We start from the raw sequence: 16,360 nt of genomic DNA on the forward strand, positions 1-16,360 counted from the left end.
CGGCGGGCAGCTGGGAGGCGCAGCTGGGACCCCCAGGTGTAAGATGTGGGGGGAGCACATGGAAGCACTCCTGCCCTGCTCAGTAGGGGACCCCACGAGCTGTGAGCTGCGCCGTGTCCCCACCGGAGCTCCCCAGGCATCACAGACACCATCAGGGACACGGGGCACCCCGGAGGATCCCACCGTGTGCGGCTTTGAGGAGAAGGAGGAGGAGGAGGAGGAGAAGGAGGAGGAGGAGGAGGAGGTCAGACGGGGACACGCTCCGCTCTGCAGCGAGCTGAGCAGGGGCTCCCGCAGCCTGGCAGGGACACAAGATGGTGCTTGCTTCGCTTCCCTCACCCGGCAGCAGCAGCAGGGAACGCTCCATCCCCACTGGCAGCACGGCTCCCTGCATCCCGACCGCACTGCCGAGAGGGAGCACCCCACACCCCGACCCCACAGCACCGCACGGCCGCTGCCCACGGCCTCGCTCAGCACCGGCCCCGCTCCCGCAGCGAGTGCTGCCGCTGCAGTGGAAATATTTCACTGGGCCGCACGCTGAGCCCGAGCAGATATTGAACATCCAAAGCGCCGAGCGACCCGCGGGGGACGCGGAGCTGCAGGGCTGGCAGCTGCCCTACCCCGCACCGCCGCGGGGACATCGCACCGCGCAGCACCGCCCCAAAACCGCCCCACACCTCGAGCTGGGGAGCACGCACCTCGCCATGCTGGGAGCCGTGGGGGTCCCCGCTGCTCCCCGAGCCCTGCTGCTTCCCAGCACCCCGCAGGGCTCAGGGAGACGCTGCTGGCACCGCTGGCACAATGCGCACTGCTCCAGCCCCTCTCGTCTCCCTTTGTTCCCCGCCCGGGCTGAGGGGAGGGCTGGGTTTTTAATTAAAGCTTTTTAAAGAGCCATTACAGAGCTGGGAAACGACTGCGTGGAAATGACAGCGCGGAGCCACAGCGGGAGGAGCGGCGGCTCCGTCGGGGAGTGGGCATCCGTCACCACCGGGATCCCTCCAGCCCAGCGCGATGCCTGCAGGCTCCAGCAGCAGGAGGGGGCACTGCCCCACAGCACTGCCCCACATATCGACTTCATGGGGGATCCCACCCAGCCCTGCACGTGGCCCCGCTGCTGGGAGCAAAGGTTCCTCTGTGCAGTGGCGGAGGGGAACACATCGCCCCAGCAGTGATGAGCGGGCGTCACTGAGCCCCGCCGGCATTAATAATCTGAGGAACGATTAATAGCAAAGTAAAGGAGATTTGGGGTTTAAGTGACACGCTTTTTAAGCAGGCAGTGTTGCGTTAATGAGCTGAATGAGTCGCACGGTCCGGGTGACGTCGGGAGGAGAGGGACAAAGGGAGAGAGCGGGGCTCGGGCAGCGCTGCAGCACCGGGCAGAGGAGCACCGGGCTGGAAAGCAATGTGGGGGGGGAGAGGGGGGCGGTGGGTGGCTCGGCACGGCTCGGTACAGCTCGGTACAGCTTGGCACGGCTCGGCACGGCTCGGCTCCATCCCATCCCCGCGCATCGCTGCTGCCCAGCGGTGACCACCGGCGAACAAAGCGCAGTAACGAGCTCCTCCCGCGAGGTGAGCTGCCCGCCCGCTTCCCACTCCCGGGATCTCCGCCGCCGCTTCAAAGGCCGCGGGGATCCGCAGAGCCGCCCCCCCGCGCTCACCTCCCGCTGCCGCCCCCCCCTCCGTCCCTCCTTAACGCTCTGAGCTCCTCCAGATGAAAGAGCGGAGCGGACCCGAGAGCGCAGCCCTCCTTCCCCCCACCCCCCCCAGCCCCGACCCCCGGGACCGCGGCACCCCCCTGCAAAGCACGCACGTGCACACGTGTGCACCCCGGCGTGTGCGCGCTCGTGATGCCGCGGACGCGCACGTGTGCGCTCAGAGCGGGGTCGGCTTCGCAGCGCGGCCCTCCGCCCCCAATGCCGCCCCCTCCCCCGCCCCCCCCCGGGGCACACGGGCTGACAGCGGCGCGGAGCCGTCATTGTCGGGGCCGCTTTGGCTGCCAAGCGCGGCCGCGTTATTTATTTCACTTAACTGCTGTTGGTAAAACTCCTCTCCAGAAGCAAGGCCCGGATTGGGGACTGCGCTGCGCTGAGGGGCGGCTGCGGTGCTGCTCCCTCCTGCACCCCCCCCAACACACACACACACACACCGTGCAAAGGGGCGGGGGGCTCCAGGATGTCTCCAAATTGGGGTGCCGGCCCCCTCAGGCAGCAGCAGTACGTGGATGTGTGCCCGCGGGGGGGGGTCGGTAGCCCCTGGTCTCGGCGGGATGTGTCGGCAGCCTCCGAGGTGCTGCTCCCTGGGGAGGAGAAGGGTTGGATCCATCCTGCTCTCATCAGACGTGGGAATGAACTGATGGGCTGAGAGCGGAGGGACGCGGTGGCCCCCGCGAGCACGGGGGAGCGGCGGAGCCTCGATGTTTGGCAGCAGAGCCGGTGGCTCCGGGCCAACCTCGTCCCCATTAGTGGATGGCAGCACGGTAGGAAGTGAGTTTGCAGGGCCCCGGTCCAAATTCCCTCGGAGAAGCATCGAGGCGTCAAAGCAGGCGGATCCCAAAAGGTCCGTGCGTCCGTCTGAGCGCGGGGCTGCAGCATCTCCCCCCCCCACGGGGCAGGGAAAGCACGGGAAGCCCGTGGGGACGGGGCTGTCCTGCCCCACATCCGTCACTCAGCAGCGATGGGGACAGCCCAGGTGAAGGAAAGCCCATCTCTTCCCACTGCTCGGGGCAGAGCCGGCCCCCATGCAGGCGCTGCCGGCAGCGCCCACGGCGCCGGGTCCATTTTCTCTCCGGTTCAGACCGAGGTTTGTAGCATCCCAGCTCCCGGCGAGCTCCTTGGATCAAAAGCGGAGTGTGGGAAGGAGAGGCCTCGAGGAGGAACTGCCGCCAGGCTCCGGCACACGGCCGCCTCCAGCATCCCCGGCAGTGCCAAACCCCGCTGGGAAACGGGGCACTGAGCAACCCGAGGGCGGCCCGGGGCAGCCGAGCCAGAGCCGCGGTGACAGTGACGACGACAGCCGCGCTCCTCCCCACCGCCTCCGTGCTGGGACCACACGAGCACCAACTCCTCCAGCCCGGCTCCAAACCGAGCCGCCGTGGGGCACAGATGAGCCCCCGCTGCCCCCAGAGACCCCCAGCGCCGGTCCCACACCGCGTGCCCCATCCATCAGCATCGCCCGTCCCAAAACCGCACACGCGCTCAGCACAGCACAGCTCGGCCACCCCGGGGCCGCCCCCTCGGGGCCGCGGCCCCACGGGAGCAGTGCTGCCATCCAGCGCGGCCAGCCGTGCCGTGACCTAGAAACGCGAAGGGCTGCTCGCACAGCGCGAGCCGCGGCAGCACCGCCGGACCGGGGCTGCACGGAACAGCCCGGGCTTCAACAAGTGACACGGGGACACGCGTGGCATCGCTCCATCGGCACAGCCCTGCGCCCGTGGGGAGGGGAGGGAGGGGAGGGGAGGGGAAGGGAGGGGAAGGGAGGGGAAGGGAGGGGAAGGGAGGGGAAGGGAGGGGAAGGGAGGGGAAGGGAGGGGAAGGGAAGGGAAGGGAAGGGAAGGGAAGGGAAGGGAAGGAAGGGAAGGGAAGGGAAGGGAAGGGAAGGGAAGGGAAGGGAAGGGAAGGGAAGGGAAGGGAAGGGAAGGGAAGGGAAGGGAAGGGAAGGGAAGGGAAGGGAAGGGAAGGAAGGGAAGGAAGGGAAGGGAAGGGAAGGGAAGGGAAGGGAAGGGAAGGGAAGGGAAGGAAGGGAAGGGAAGGGAAGGGAAGGGAAGGGAAGGGAAGGGAAGGGAAGGGAAGGGAAGGGAAGGGAAGGGAAGGGAAGGGAAGGGAAGGGAAGGAAGGGAAGGGAAGGGAAGCCCCCATTCTCCCCCAGATCCCTGCACATGCTGCACGTGCCCATGCCAGCACACGCTCAGTGCCCACATGTGTGCCCTCACCGCATGCCCACGCTCCCCAGGTGCCTCTCACCCCATAGCGCTGCACTGGGGGCTCTGCGTACCCCCCCGACCCAGCGAAGCCCCGCGCAGGGAGGGCCGCACGCTGCCCTGGTGCGGTGCCAGCGCCGTGCCCACGCTGCCCATTCACCGCGGTGCCGGCGTGGGGACGGGCACACGCCGCACGCCCACGGGTGCCAGGCTGGCAGCACGCGCGTGCCCACACCGAGGCTGCCGAGGACACCGCTCAGGCAACCGAGCCCCCACGGATCCGATGCCACAGTACCACGCGGTGCCCACCCACGCGTGGGCACCCTCTGTGCTGTAGGGGCAGCGCTTGGGACCCCCGCCCCGGGCATGCCCGGTGCGAACCGAGCGCCGCAGCCGCGCAACTTCCAGCAGGGCCGGGGCCGCCGCGGGGGCACCGCATCCCGGTGCCGGTGCGGGAAAGTTCCCCGGGGCCGGAGCTCCCGCAGCGCGGCGGAGCGGGGGCTGTGCCAAGCGGCAGAACGGGAACCGCAGCCCGCAGAGCTGCCGCCCCCGCCGAGCGCACCGCACCCCGCGGCCGGGCACAGCGGGACGGAGAAAACGGCTTCGGTGCACCGGGAAGGGAGGGAAAGGGGGGGGGGGGCAGCAGCGGGAGGAGGGGGGCAGCGCACCGGGGAAGGGGTTGGGGTCGGTGCAGCGGGAGGGGGACGCTCGGAGCACCGCGCGGGGATGCTCGGTGCCGCCCTTACCTGCGCTCCGTCAGCAGCGCGTGGAGCCCCGGCGCGGCGCGGCGTGGAGCGGGATGGCCATCCCCGAGCGGCGGCGGCGGCTGCCGGTGCCCGGGAGCGCCCGGGGGAGCGCGGCGGAGGAAGCGGCGGCGCGCAGGGCCGGCAGCGGGCACGCGGAGCGCCGGGCCCCGGCGGTGGCGGCGGAGGAACGCGGCGGCGCGCGCGGCTCGGGCACTTGCTGCATGCGGGGCGGCGTGACAGCAGCGGGCATGGCGGAGTGCGCGGCCCCGCCGCCGCCTTAAGGAGAACGCGGGCGGTGGGAGGAGGGGAGGGGGAGGGGGAGGGGGGGAGGAGGGGGTGTCCCCCCCTATCGGTGCTGGAAGGGAGGGGGAGGACGATGGGATGGTGCAGGGAAGTGGGGGGGGGGGGGACCGGCTGCGCGTGCACGCGGGGTGAGGGGGGAGGGGGTGCCGTGCACATGTGCAAATGGCTGTTGTGCACATCAGGAGTGTGCGTGTGCAGATGAGCAGTGTGCACGCGCGTGGATTGGGTTGGTGAACACGCCGGCGTGGGTTGTGTGCATGAGTGTGCACGGCTGGGTGCTCAGCACGCTGCTGCGTGGGTGCTGAGCGTGCACAGCGCGGCCCCGTGCAGGGTGCGTGTGCAGCAGACGCGTTGCACGTGTGTGCAGAGCTCAGCACGAGCACGATCCGCAGGGAGTGGGTCACGGGGAGACCCAGGGCACCACGTCGGGTGAGAAGTGTGCCTGGCACACGCGGGTTTGCATTCATGTGGCACGAGTGTGTGTGACACGATGATGTCCTGCAGGAGGATGGCAGGGAGCCGCAGCTGAGAGCGGCACTGTGCCCACCGAGCACTGCCCCAGCACTGCCCCACTGCTGCTGGCAGCATCCAGCCCAGCAGCGCGGGGCCGTGCCCTCGCGGTGCTCAGCTGCTCCCTCCGTCCCTCCCTCGGCCCTTCCCTGCTGGTGCCCGACCCCGCGTCCCCAGACAGACGCTCACCGCCTCTGGCTCGAGGCAGGAGGGCAGCGCAGCAGCTCGAGGGCAGCAGTGTTGGCTCAGACATCACTGGAGGATATTCCGCGCCCGTCTCTGTAAACACAGATCAGCGCAGATCAGAAGGGCGATCCTGAGCCCGCAGCTCTCCGCGCCGCACAGTGCTCCCGGGTGTGTGCTCCCGCAGCTGGCTGGGGCTGCACGCTTGGTGTGCTTCCAGAGTTGCTCGTCTCCAGCTCCAGGCGCCCTGCGAGCGCTGTGGGTCTCTGGGTGCCATCGCCGTGGCCCGGCCCAGCTCCCAGCACCCATCCTGCAGAGCCCCGTGTGCAGCGGGGGGGGGGGCCCAAGCTGCAGGAGCTGGAGGCACCCACTGTTACCAGGACAACTGGGTGCTCTCTCCGTAGCTGCTTTTTGCTGCTGCATCCCTACAAACTCCCCCTGGCACAGCACCGCCGGCTGTGCCCCCAGCAAAGCACGGGGCTGCGCAGACCCCCTGACCTCCTCGCTCCCCCCCCTCCCCAGGACCACGCGGTGCTCGGGGAAGTGCAGGAGAAGCCCACCTGGGGTTTCACAGCACGGAGCGCAGCTCTGAGCACCGGGCAGGGCCCGGCCCTCCCCCCCCCGGCTCCTGCACCGCTGTGCTTCCAGCTCCACGTGCCCCCAGCATGCCCTGCCCCCCCCGGCGCCGTGCTCCTGCCCGGGGGATGTCTGAGCTCAGCGTCATCACTGCTTTCACATCCAAGCGCTGTGTGCTAAGGTTGGAGCTGGACCAGCAGCGTGTCTGTGTCACCGGGGCAGGGCACAGGGCTGGGCACAGCACAGAGCATGTCACGGGGAAACTGGGAGAAATGGGGCAGAATGGGGGGAAACAGGGGAACCCCCACCCCTGGACTGAGCACAGCGCGGCCGTCGGAGCCACTTGGGCCCCAAACAGCACTGCACGCGAGCAACAGCTCCCGAGCAGAAAACTTCGCATCAATATTCATCTCGATTAATAAACATGAGGCTGCAGAAAGCCCGGCTTCAGCCTCCAGCACGGAGGGCAGCGCCGAGCTCAGCACCGCCACGGCCTGAACGCCGGCACGCCATGGGTCTCCACAGCAGGACAAGCCGAAGGTTGGACCCTGGGATCCTTTATCAGCAGGGCAGCATCTCCTGGGGCACAGGAGGCAGCAGGGCCACCCTGGTGCACGGCAGCCCTACCGCCCTGGGGGTGTGCGGGGGGTGCAGTGGGGTATCCCCATCCCAGACCCGGGTCTGGGGGCTGTGGGGTCAGGCAGCGCGTGGCTCCGGCACAGGGCAGCCCCGCAGGACCCTGCTCCTGTCATGGCTCCAGCAACCCGGGGCATAAACAAGCGGCTGACATTTCAGCACCGCCGCCAGGCCCCCGGATAAAAGCAGAACATAATTAGCAAATTAATCAGGAGACAATAGCCGGGGATGTCACGCTGCCGAGCTGTCACTCGCTCCGTCTGGAGCTGACCCCGCACCACTGGGCACGTCCAGGGTCAGGAGAGCTGGGAAGGTGGCTGTCCCCACGTCCCCACGTCCCCACGTCCCCACGTCCCCACATCCCCATATCTCCATGTCCCCACGTCCTCATGTCCCCACATCCCCATATCCCCGTGTCCCTATATCCCCACAACTTCATACCCCATATTTCCACGTCCCCATGTCCCACAGGGCGGGGGGTGCCACATTTCCCGCAGATGGAGCCCCCCGAGGGGCAGCCCCTCCCCCTCTCCACCCTTCCCCCCCTCCCCCTCTCCACCCTTCCCCCCCCTCCCCCCCCCCCCACGAACAACATTTAAAACCGTGAATCGGAGCGAATTTGCGCTCGGCTTATTAGACACCCTGCAAATACGGCAAACCTCGTTCAAACACATTTCGGTGATAAAACGATATTGACTCTGAGTAATTAAAAATCATTTCCATATTCAAATACGGCTGATTGAGGAGCAATGGCTGCCTTTTAATTGCCTGAAGGGGAACGATCAACTTCGGGAGCACGCAGCTCCGCTCGGTGGGCTGCGGAGGAGGAGGGGGAGGAGGTGTGGGAAGAGAAGGAAAAAAGGAGGAGGAGGTGTAGGGAGAGGAGGAGGAGGAGGAAGGGGCGGAGGAGGGCTGGCACGCCGGCAGCGCGCAGGGTGAGGCCGAGGAGCCGTGCTCTTCCTTTGCACGGTGGGGCAGCAGCAGCCGGGGCACCCCCAGCACCAAATGGGGCTCTGCTCCATTTCCTGGGGAAACCAGCCCCAGGAGCTCGGCTCTGCCAATGCACACGTGGGTGTGCACAGGGGACGTGGGTGTGCGTGCAGGGATGTGGGCACGCAGGGCCCGTGTGTGCCCCCGCTGCTAGCACAGCCCCCTCGGGCAGAGCTCCACAGCTGGGGTGTGTGGGGCAGCACGTGGGGGGCACGGCATGCACACAGCCTCACCCCGGCGAGCGCTGCAGGATTGGTCCCGATGTGCTCCAACCGTGCACGGCTGCTGGAAGCTTCCCAAAGCCCCTCCCGTTTATTCCCACCCCATCCATCCTCGGGTGCCTCGTTGCCCTCGCCCTCCCCACGCTGCCCACCCGCTGACGCTGTGCCACGGCGCTCCCACGGGGGGTGCTCAGCACAGGGCACGGCCCCCCGCGCTCCACCGCCCTCGGAGCGGATTCACACATTGGGTCCGTGCATTCTCTCCTGCCCTGGGCTGTCGCTCACAGCGAGCAAAGCCCTCCCAGTGCCACTCCACTTGGGGATCCCAAGAACCAGGCTGAGCCGGACCCATAGGTCCCCCCCAGGGGTCCCACGGGGTGTGGGGTGCGCTCCTTCTCACCCTGCCCCACCCGCTGCTCTCAAGGGGAAGATGTTGAGGCTAAAGCCGGAGGGATGAGAGCGCCGTAAGGAGAGGGAATGCTGCGGCGTGCTGGAGGCAGAGCGGGCTCGGTGCCTCCCACAGCCCACATGGATGCACGAGGGCTGCAGTCAGCGCCGGAGTGTGCGGAGAAGAGGAGAGGAAGGGAGCGAGAGCAGGACGTGTGTGAGCAGAAATTGAATTTTTATCAGTTTCTATGTAGATGGTGTTTATTCATCTGTCTCCCATCCATCTCTCCCTGCATCTCCCTATTTCTTTTGCAAAATTACTTTCCTCCTTTGGCCTAATTTTGTTTGTACAGATAGCGGCTGCTTTCTTCCATTTCAGCATAAAAAATATCATTGTCAATGAGGTGCTCTATATCCCCGGCAGAAGTTGGAGCAGCACCCGGAGCACTTCAGCCCTCCGCTCCCGCGGGGCTGCATTTCCATCACAAAGAGCCAATGCCGCCGCGTGCTCCCGTAGAAGAGGCCGATGCCATCTCTGGCAGCGTGAGGCAGCAGCAACCTAATACTAACCCTAACCTTAAACCTAACCATAACCATACCCATACCCACAACCTGAACCTGAATCTTAACCCTAAACATAACCATAACCTTAACCATGACCATACCCATAACCTGAATCTGAAACTTAACCCTAACCCTAACCCTAACCCTAACCCTAACCCTAACCCTAACCCTAACCCTATCCCTATCCCTAACCATAACCATAACCTGAACTATAACCATAACCATAACCCTATCCTTGACCACAACCATCCCCATCACCATAACCCTGACCCACGTCCCTGGATCATTGGTGTCACAGAGGAGGATGAGCTGTCCCCCGGTATGTACCCCCACACCGTGTCCCCACGCAGCCCCCAGCCCCAGCACCCATGGGTGCTGCTGCCTGCGCTCCCTCCGCTCGTGGTGGGGGGGACACACCGGTCTTTATGGAGCATCCTGGCCCTGGAGACGAATGGTGCCGTGTGGTCCTGAATGCCAATGAGGGCGTTTTTCCCTGGAGCCATCCCGACCCATCCCTGCCACCCAGCCCCCCCTGCACGGTCAGGGAGCGACGTGGGGCACCAGAACTCCTGAGCCCGAAATCCAGGAGCCCCCACACAGCGCACAGCCCACGAGCAGCAGCAGGGAGAGCACACCGAGGTGTCAGTGCTGAGCTGAGCACCGCTCCCATGCACGGCCCATGGCAGCAGGCGGTGCTGCCCAACCTCGCTGTGCACAGGGGGCTCTGCCGAGGGGTGCTCCCACGGGGGGGGGGGGGGGGGGCAGGGACACGGCTGCCGCAGCTCTGCCCCCCACCCCTCGGCGCTCCCACGTTGTGCTTTGCACGAGGGAAACTCAAACGCGGCTGTGATTGATTGTCCCCGAGGGCCCGCCATGAAAAATGCATGGAATTACTCATGCAAAGTCCCACTTACACACGGGGCTTTGGAGGGGACATTAGCACACCGGCGCTCTCAGCTGCTTGCCCACTGTTTGCAATTTGCTCCCATTTATTATCCTGAACAAACAAGAGCTGATTCTGTTTTCCAGTCCCAGAGCACCACGCTGAGCTCCCGGGCTGGCACCGTCCCGGGGACAGCGGGGATGGGGACACGGGGGTGGGGTAAGGCAGGGGACATCCAGCCCTGCTCCTGCAGCGGGGGCTGCTGGAGGGCACGGGGATGTGGGTGTATTTGTAAGCACAGCACCGAGAGGTGAAGGGATGGGAGGAATACTGTTTGCTGTATTCTTCAGGCTCGTTGCACTGGGAGGAACGGGGCTCCCATCGCATCACATTTCCCCTCTGCTCTCAGAGCATTTCCCACTCCACGCGAGCACTTCGTGGGGTCAGAAAGACAAATTCCCCAATGCATCTGAAGCTGCTGAGAGCCACAGCCCGGGCTCCCACCCACACCTCCGCCCCACGGGCAGTACGGGGTGGGGGATCCGACCACGGCCCCCAAGGGCGGCCCCAGAATGGTCACCATCAGCACTGAGAGGTTCCACCGCAGCACACAGTGACTGCACCCCGAAAAGCCATCACCACGTAAGGGGGTGACAAGCTGTTGTGTATCTGTGGGGTGAGGACGTGGGAGGAACCTGGCAGTGGGGCCGTGGGAGACCCTCATCCCGTGAGCACCCCACGGCCATGGCACTATTGTGATGATTTGGGGCAGTTCTGATCTGAAGTGGCCCCTGAACCACTTCATCCTCCACACATCGTCAGTTCCTACGGGAGAGTGAAGGAAATCCATCCCGGTGCCCCTCACCGGTGCGTGGTGAGCACGGGGCCCGGCCAGGCCCTGCACGGCACTGCACACAGACCCCATACGGAGATGAGGGAGGAGGAGGTTTCGAAATGCACCGTTTAGGGCTGGAGACATCAAAGGGAAGGGGAAAAAAAACCACAACAAAATGAAGCAAAACGCACCGCTCCCTGCAGAAACCAAAGGAGCTGCGGTGGCAGGGTGAGAGATGCTGCTTCCTCACGTCGGCTCCAAAAGGCTTTGTTCGTTTTGATTCCTGCAATCAGGGAAAATCAAAACACTTCACAGCAGCAGAAATCCCCGTGCAGGAAACACCGACTTCGCGGAGCCCCGGCACGGGGCGGTGGGCACAGACGGGCAACGCACTCACACGGCCCTCGAGTTGAGTTAAAAACTCATCGGCAGGAGGAGGGATAGCCGCTCCTCCCCCTCCGTCAGCCCTCCTTTGCACTCCGGGCTCCGGGGTTTTGGCGTGGGGAGGTCACGGTGCGGCCGCTGCGCGCTCGGGGCGATGCAGTGATGGGTTCGGGGACAAAACAATGCTGAATGCACCTCCCGCCCACTGCAGGATGAGAGGGCAGCAGCAGGACCCCGAGGGGACGGAGCACTCAGGATCCGTCCGTCGAAACGCCGCGCCGAGATGGGAACAACCTGATGGGATGCACGAGGACGCAGGCAGCCGCCTTCATGCATCAGAGCACAGCCAGGGGTGGAGGGCAACGCACCAGGGCAGAAAGGCTTTCCCACCCCCATCCCCACCCCACCCCCACCCCACCCCCACCCCCCACCCCCACCCCCATCCCACCTCAGCCCATCCCCACCGCGCCCCGTGTCCCTCCCCGCTGGCACAGACCCCCATGCCCCCCCGTGCTGGCAGCACGGGGTCAGGATGGCACGGCCAACCACGGGGCTGGCTCCGAGCCGCGTGGAGAGGCAGCACACGCAATTAGTAAATTAATTATCGAGCGGTAACGGAGATTTCATAGCTCGGAGCTGTCACATCAACAGTGTTTTGTCAACCAAGATGACGACTGGTAGAATTATTACTGCAGTGCTGGGACTGAAAACAGAGGAGAGAGAGACTTGCAGGGAAAGGGAAGGATAAAAATATAAAGGGAAGAGATAGGAAGGAACAAGATAAGTGGGTTTTGTTGCTAATGGAAGCTGGCACGGGGACAGAATCTCAACCGTTATAAGACAACACACTACATTACTAGTGGCTCTGAATGATCCACTTAATTAACAACCGGCGCAGAAGGAGCCCCTGCTCCGCCACCAGGAGCACGCGTGCGTGGGGACCCACGAGCAGCGCCGTGAGGGCGATGCCCCACAGCCGAGGGGACACGCGGGGCGGGGATCCCACGGAGGAGCATCAGACGCCGGCCCCGCCGGGGGGAGCGGCCGCAGCCAGGCGCGGAAGAGCGGCTTATGTAAATCATTAATAACAACGCTTCGCACTTCTAATAGTGCCTTTCAGCCAAGGATCCCGGAGCTTTACAAACACTAATTAATTAAGTACAGGAGACAGCTCAGGAGTAGCGAGAGCGCGAGTCCCCGGCTGCCCGCTCCTCTGGGGGGGGCAGGAAGGATGGAGCAGGACCGGCCGCTCTGCTGCCCCATGGCACCGCAGCATCCCGGTGGGGCCGCATCCATCCCCCGCCCTCCCACTGCCCCGGGCAGCGCCCACGGAGCCGCGTGACAACGCCAGGACGCGATTTCCCCTCCCCCCCCGCTCTCCTTCACTTCCCAGGGCCAGATTTAAGCGGCACATCCAATCGTATGTATAAATAACAGCCCGCCCTCCTGCCTGGGAAATGCATTCCTTTGCTTCCCACCCGGCCGGGCTTTAAATATCCCCACGTAAATGTTCGCTGCTGCGCGTGGGTGCTCCGTCGGGTGCAGCTCCTCCCAGAGACCCCACGGGGGACAGCTGGCACCAGCAGGGCTCGGTGCTCCGGGCCCACAGTGCTCAGAGCCATCCAGAGAGCTGAGAGCCGTGAGCACATTGCACTGCCAGCGATGGCACTCACTGGCCTGGGGCCAGACACTGGCATTTAGGGGGGCTGCCAGGGAGAGGTCCACCAGAGCGTATCCTCACCCCTCCGTCCTGCTCCTCGCCCCTCTATTCTGCTCCTCATCCTCATCCAGAGCAGCCCCCGGGGCGGGGACGGCAGGGACCGCATCCTTCTTGCTGAAGGTGTAAGGAGGCGGTGGGGCGGTCGCATGTGGCATTTGCATGTTGAAGTGCTTTAATGCTATTTTAACACCTCTTCGGCTATTTTTACCGCAGCAGAAACACAACGGGAGGACAAGGCCGGAGAAAGGGCGAGGGCTGAGCTCAAAATATGGGGCAGAGGCAAAAAAAGGAATTAAAATAAAACTCCAAATGGGCACAGCACCAAGAGGAGCATGAGCAGCCAAAGGGGGGTCCATGGGAAATCCTGGACCCCCCTGAGCCATCCAATGCCCACTGGACTATGGTGGCCCCTGCCACCCCATTGCAGGGCTCTCCCAGCCCCATTTTCCAGACCCCAAGAAGAAAAGACAACATCCATGCTTGGAAACCCCTCCTGAATCGTCTCTTCCAGTGCGGCTGTTGAGTTAGTGCTGAATTCCTGCGCAGCAGTGGGGGTGGGTGAGCAGCGCAGCCCTCCCCCCAAGCACGGGGTTGGGTCGGGTGAAGGTGGACCCCTACAGCCACCGGGGACAGCCCGGGGCTCGGCAGCATCCCTGCCCGTTGCCAGGACAACAGGATGTGATGGAGCCGGCTCCATGCGGGACAGCAGGTACAGGGCGAAGTGTGTCCCACCCAGCACGGCAGACATGGGGAGCGGGTGGGGGCAAATGGAGGAGACCCCCCCCCCAGCACTGCAGCACCCCTGGCAGAGCAGCTCACAGCACCCGGAGGCTCTGGAGCAGCATAAAGGTGCAGCTTCATTTCTTCGCCGTCGGTACCATGGCAACCTTTCCCACTTGGTTTAATTACGGGCGGTTGCTGCCTTGGAGGGGGGGCCGTTCCCAGAGCCACGCCGCAGGGCAGGGGCTGCAGGAGCGCTCCCGTGGGCTGATCCACCCTTGCAGACCTGCAGCCGAGCTGAGCACCCCACGCACGGGGACGGCATCCACCCAGCCCCCCGAGCCCACCCGCGGAATGGGTGTTCCCCTCCTCCCCTGGCACATCCCCAGGCGGGGGCGCGCCCTGCAGCCCCCGGCCCTGCTCACTCATACATCTCCGCTCCTCAAACACAACGTCCTCCCTCCAAAGGAGGACCAGAATAACGGGCCCAGGCTTCCTGGGCACCTCCCGCCCCACTGGGACGGCGTCTGGAGCCGGGGGCAACAGAGGGGGGGCTTCCAAGGAGCAGTGCGGATGTCTGCAGCGCTGCGGGACGCGGTGAAGGCAGCGTCGGTGCCGCCGGAGGATCCTCGTTAACAATTAGCACCAATTACCCTCCGCGGTGCTGACCTCGAGCTGCCACGCGGCCGAACAGAGCCACGCACGTGGGCAGAGGGCACCCACGAGCAGTGTGCTGGCACCGGGATGTGGGGCAGGATGGGGCCCGGGAGCAGGAAGGGCATCTCTGCGGGAACAGCACTTCGTGCAGTTAAGGAAAGGGAGGAGGGGAGGTGTAAATAACTCCCTCTGAAGGGGCAGGGAACACCTGAGCCGGTGCAGCAGCGGTGAGCACCGGGCTTCAAAGGTCACCTCTGGGCATAAATTTTAATTTCACACAGGAGTTTTGCTCATTTGTTAATTATTTTCAGATGAAAAGGGAGATATTCCTGGAACGGGCGAAGAAAGGGCTAAAGCAGCATTTGAATTTCAAAGGCAAGCTGTTTGCAAGGGAAACAGGAGATGAGCTGAGGGGTGGGGGGGAATCTCAGCGAGCAGAGAGCAGCCGGGGGGGGGAGGGGGGTCCCCGTGCTGCGGGTCAGCACGTGGAGATGGTGGGGAATGGCATCACATGGGGCACGGGGGGGGGGGGGGGATTGAGTCCTGAGGTGCGGCACAGGGATGCTCGGGATGTCCCTGCCATCCCAAGGCCTCTGCAGGGGGAATGTAAAGAGTCTGACCCTGGGGAAGGGGGAGATGAGAGTGGAAATGCGGAGCCAGAGAGGAGAGAGCGCAGCAGGGGGAAGATCAGACAGCTTTTTCCTCCTGCTTTTATTTTTTAAGGCAATCGTTTGCTTTTTATGGAGCCTGAGGCCCGCGGAGGATCGCAGTGCATTGCACATGAAGTGCGGTGAGTTATCACAGCACTGCACCCCGCATCCCAGCACCCCAATGCCCACAGCACCCCGGGAACCCATCCAGGATGGGCCCAGCAGCCCTGTGATGTCAGCATGGGGAGAAGTGAGATTGGACTGAGGGTTCGTTATGATGGCTTTGCTCCCCTTGATCCCCCACCGGAGCTCATGGGGATTTTGCTCTCAGCTCAGCACAGCGGTTCTGCCCTGCAAAGCCACGGGAAGTCCAACTCCAACAGCTCTGAGCCCGTTCTAATCTTGTAAAACCGAATGCATTCACACCTAATGCAGAATTAAACCACCCCGCAGAGAGGTAAATCCCTCCAGATGAGCTTAAACATCGCTGCAGCGCTGCGCAGAGCTGGGACAGGAGCTGGAGCCTGAGATGGAAACAAACCCTGCCCCCATAGGACACTGTGACAATCAGCAGCACCCCTGCAACACCCAACACCACCACCACGACACCCAACAGCACCCAACAGCAACCAACAGCACCCAACAACACCCAACGGCACCCAGCAACACCACTCTGACACCCAACAGCGCCATGACACCCAGCTCCATCACAACACCCAACACTCCCATCAAGACCCAGCACTACTCCAACACTCAACATCACTCCAACACCCATTGCCACCCCAGCACCCAACAGCTCCACCCCAACACCCAACAACACCACTGTGACACCCAGTGTCACCCCAACACCCAACAACACCACTGTGACACCCAGTGTCACCCCAGCACCCACCATCTCCACCCCACCCCACAGCCCCACGTCCCTGTGCCACCTGTGCCCCATCCCAACCAACATGCAGCGGCGCCCGTTATTTTGTGTGTCTACAAGAAATACCAAGTGGAGTTTGCAAAGATTAGGCACATTTAAATGCAAATTGCGTTATTTCTGTCTTGAAAAGTGTCATTAATACATTTTCTGCAATTTGGAAAAATCAGTGGCAATTATTTTTTTTTCGAAATGAACCATTAGCCAACTTTCATTTGAAGGGGGAAAGATATCAAGAAAATCATTACATGACTGACACGTTTCCTCCCAGGTCCTGGAGCTGCTGAGCGGCCTTCTCATACCAAGAATAATTAGCAGCAGAAGGGATGAAGAAACCCTTCCATGAGGTGTGCGGGCACGAGAGCCCCGAGCTGCGACCTCTGGGGAGGGCTCAAAGACCCCACGGAACCTTTGTGCGTTTTGCAGGGCTTAAAACCAAGCATGAGCCCACGTGCTGCCCGCAGTGGGGCCCTTCCTCTTTATGAGCGGAGGAAAAGCCACAAAAAGGAAAATGTTGGGGAAGGGCTGAGGCACTGCTGGCACCCGGGCGGCCG

The 16,360-nt window shown here is 63.9% G+C and overlaps 1 protein-coding gene across 1 annotated transcript in view; it reads right to left on the reverse strand.

Moving 5' to 3' along the window:
• Positions 1–3,402: 3,402 nt before the first annotated feature.
• The window catches only part of FAM167B (family with sequence similarity 167 member B), a 120,923-nt gene continuing 107,965 nt past the window's right edge, over positions 3,403–16,360 (reverse strand). Inside the window, exon 3 of the transcript XR_010622673.1 lies at positions 3,403–3,421. The gene's annotated coding sequence lies outside the window, so the exon portion shown is untranslated. The remainder of the gene's footprint in view (positions 3,422–16,360) is intronic.

Source organism: Cyrtonyx montezumae, unplaced genomic scaffold (assembly GCF_038088225.1).
Source record: "Cyrtonyx montezumae isolate F1298 unplaced genomic scaffold, pur_monq_1.0 scaffold_31, whole genome shotgun sequence".
NCBI lineage: Eukaryota > Metazoa > Chordata > Aves > Galliformes > Odontophoridae > Cyrtonyx > Cyrtonyx montezumae.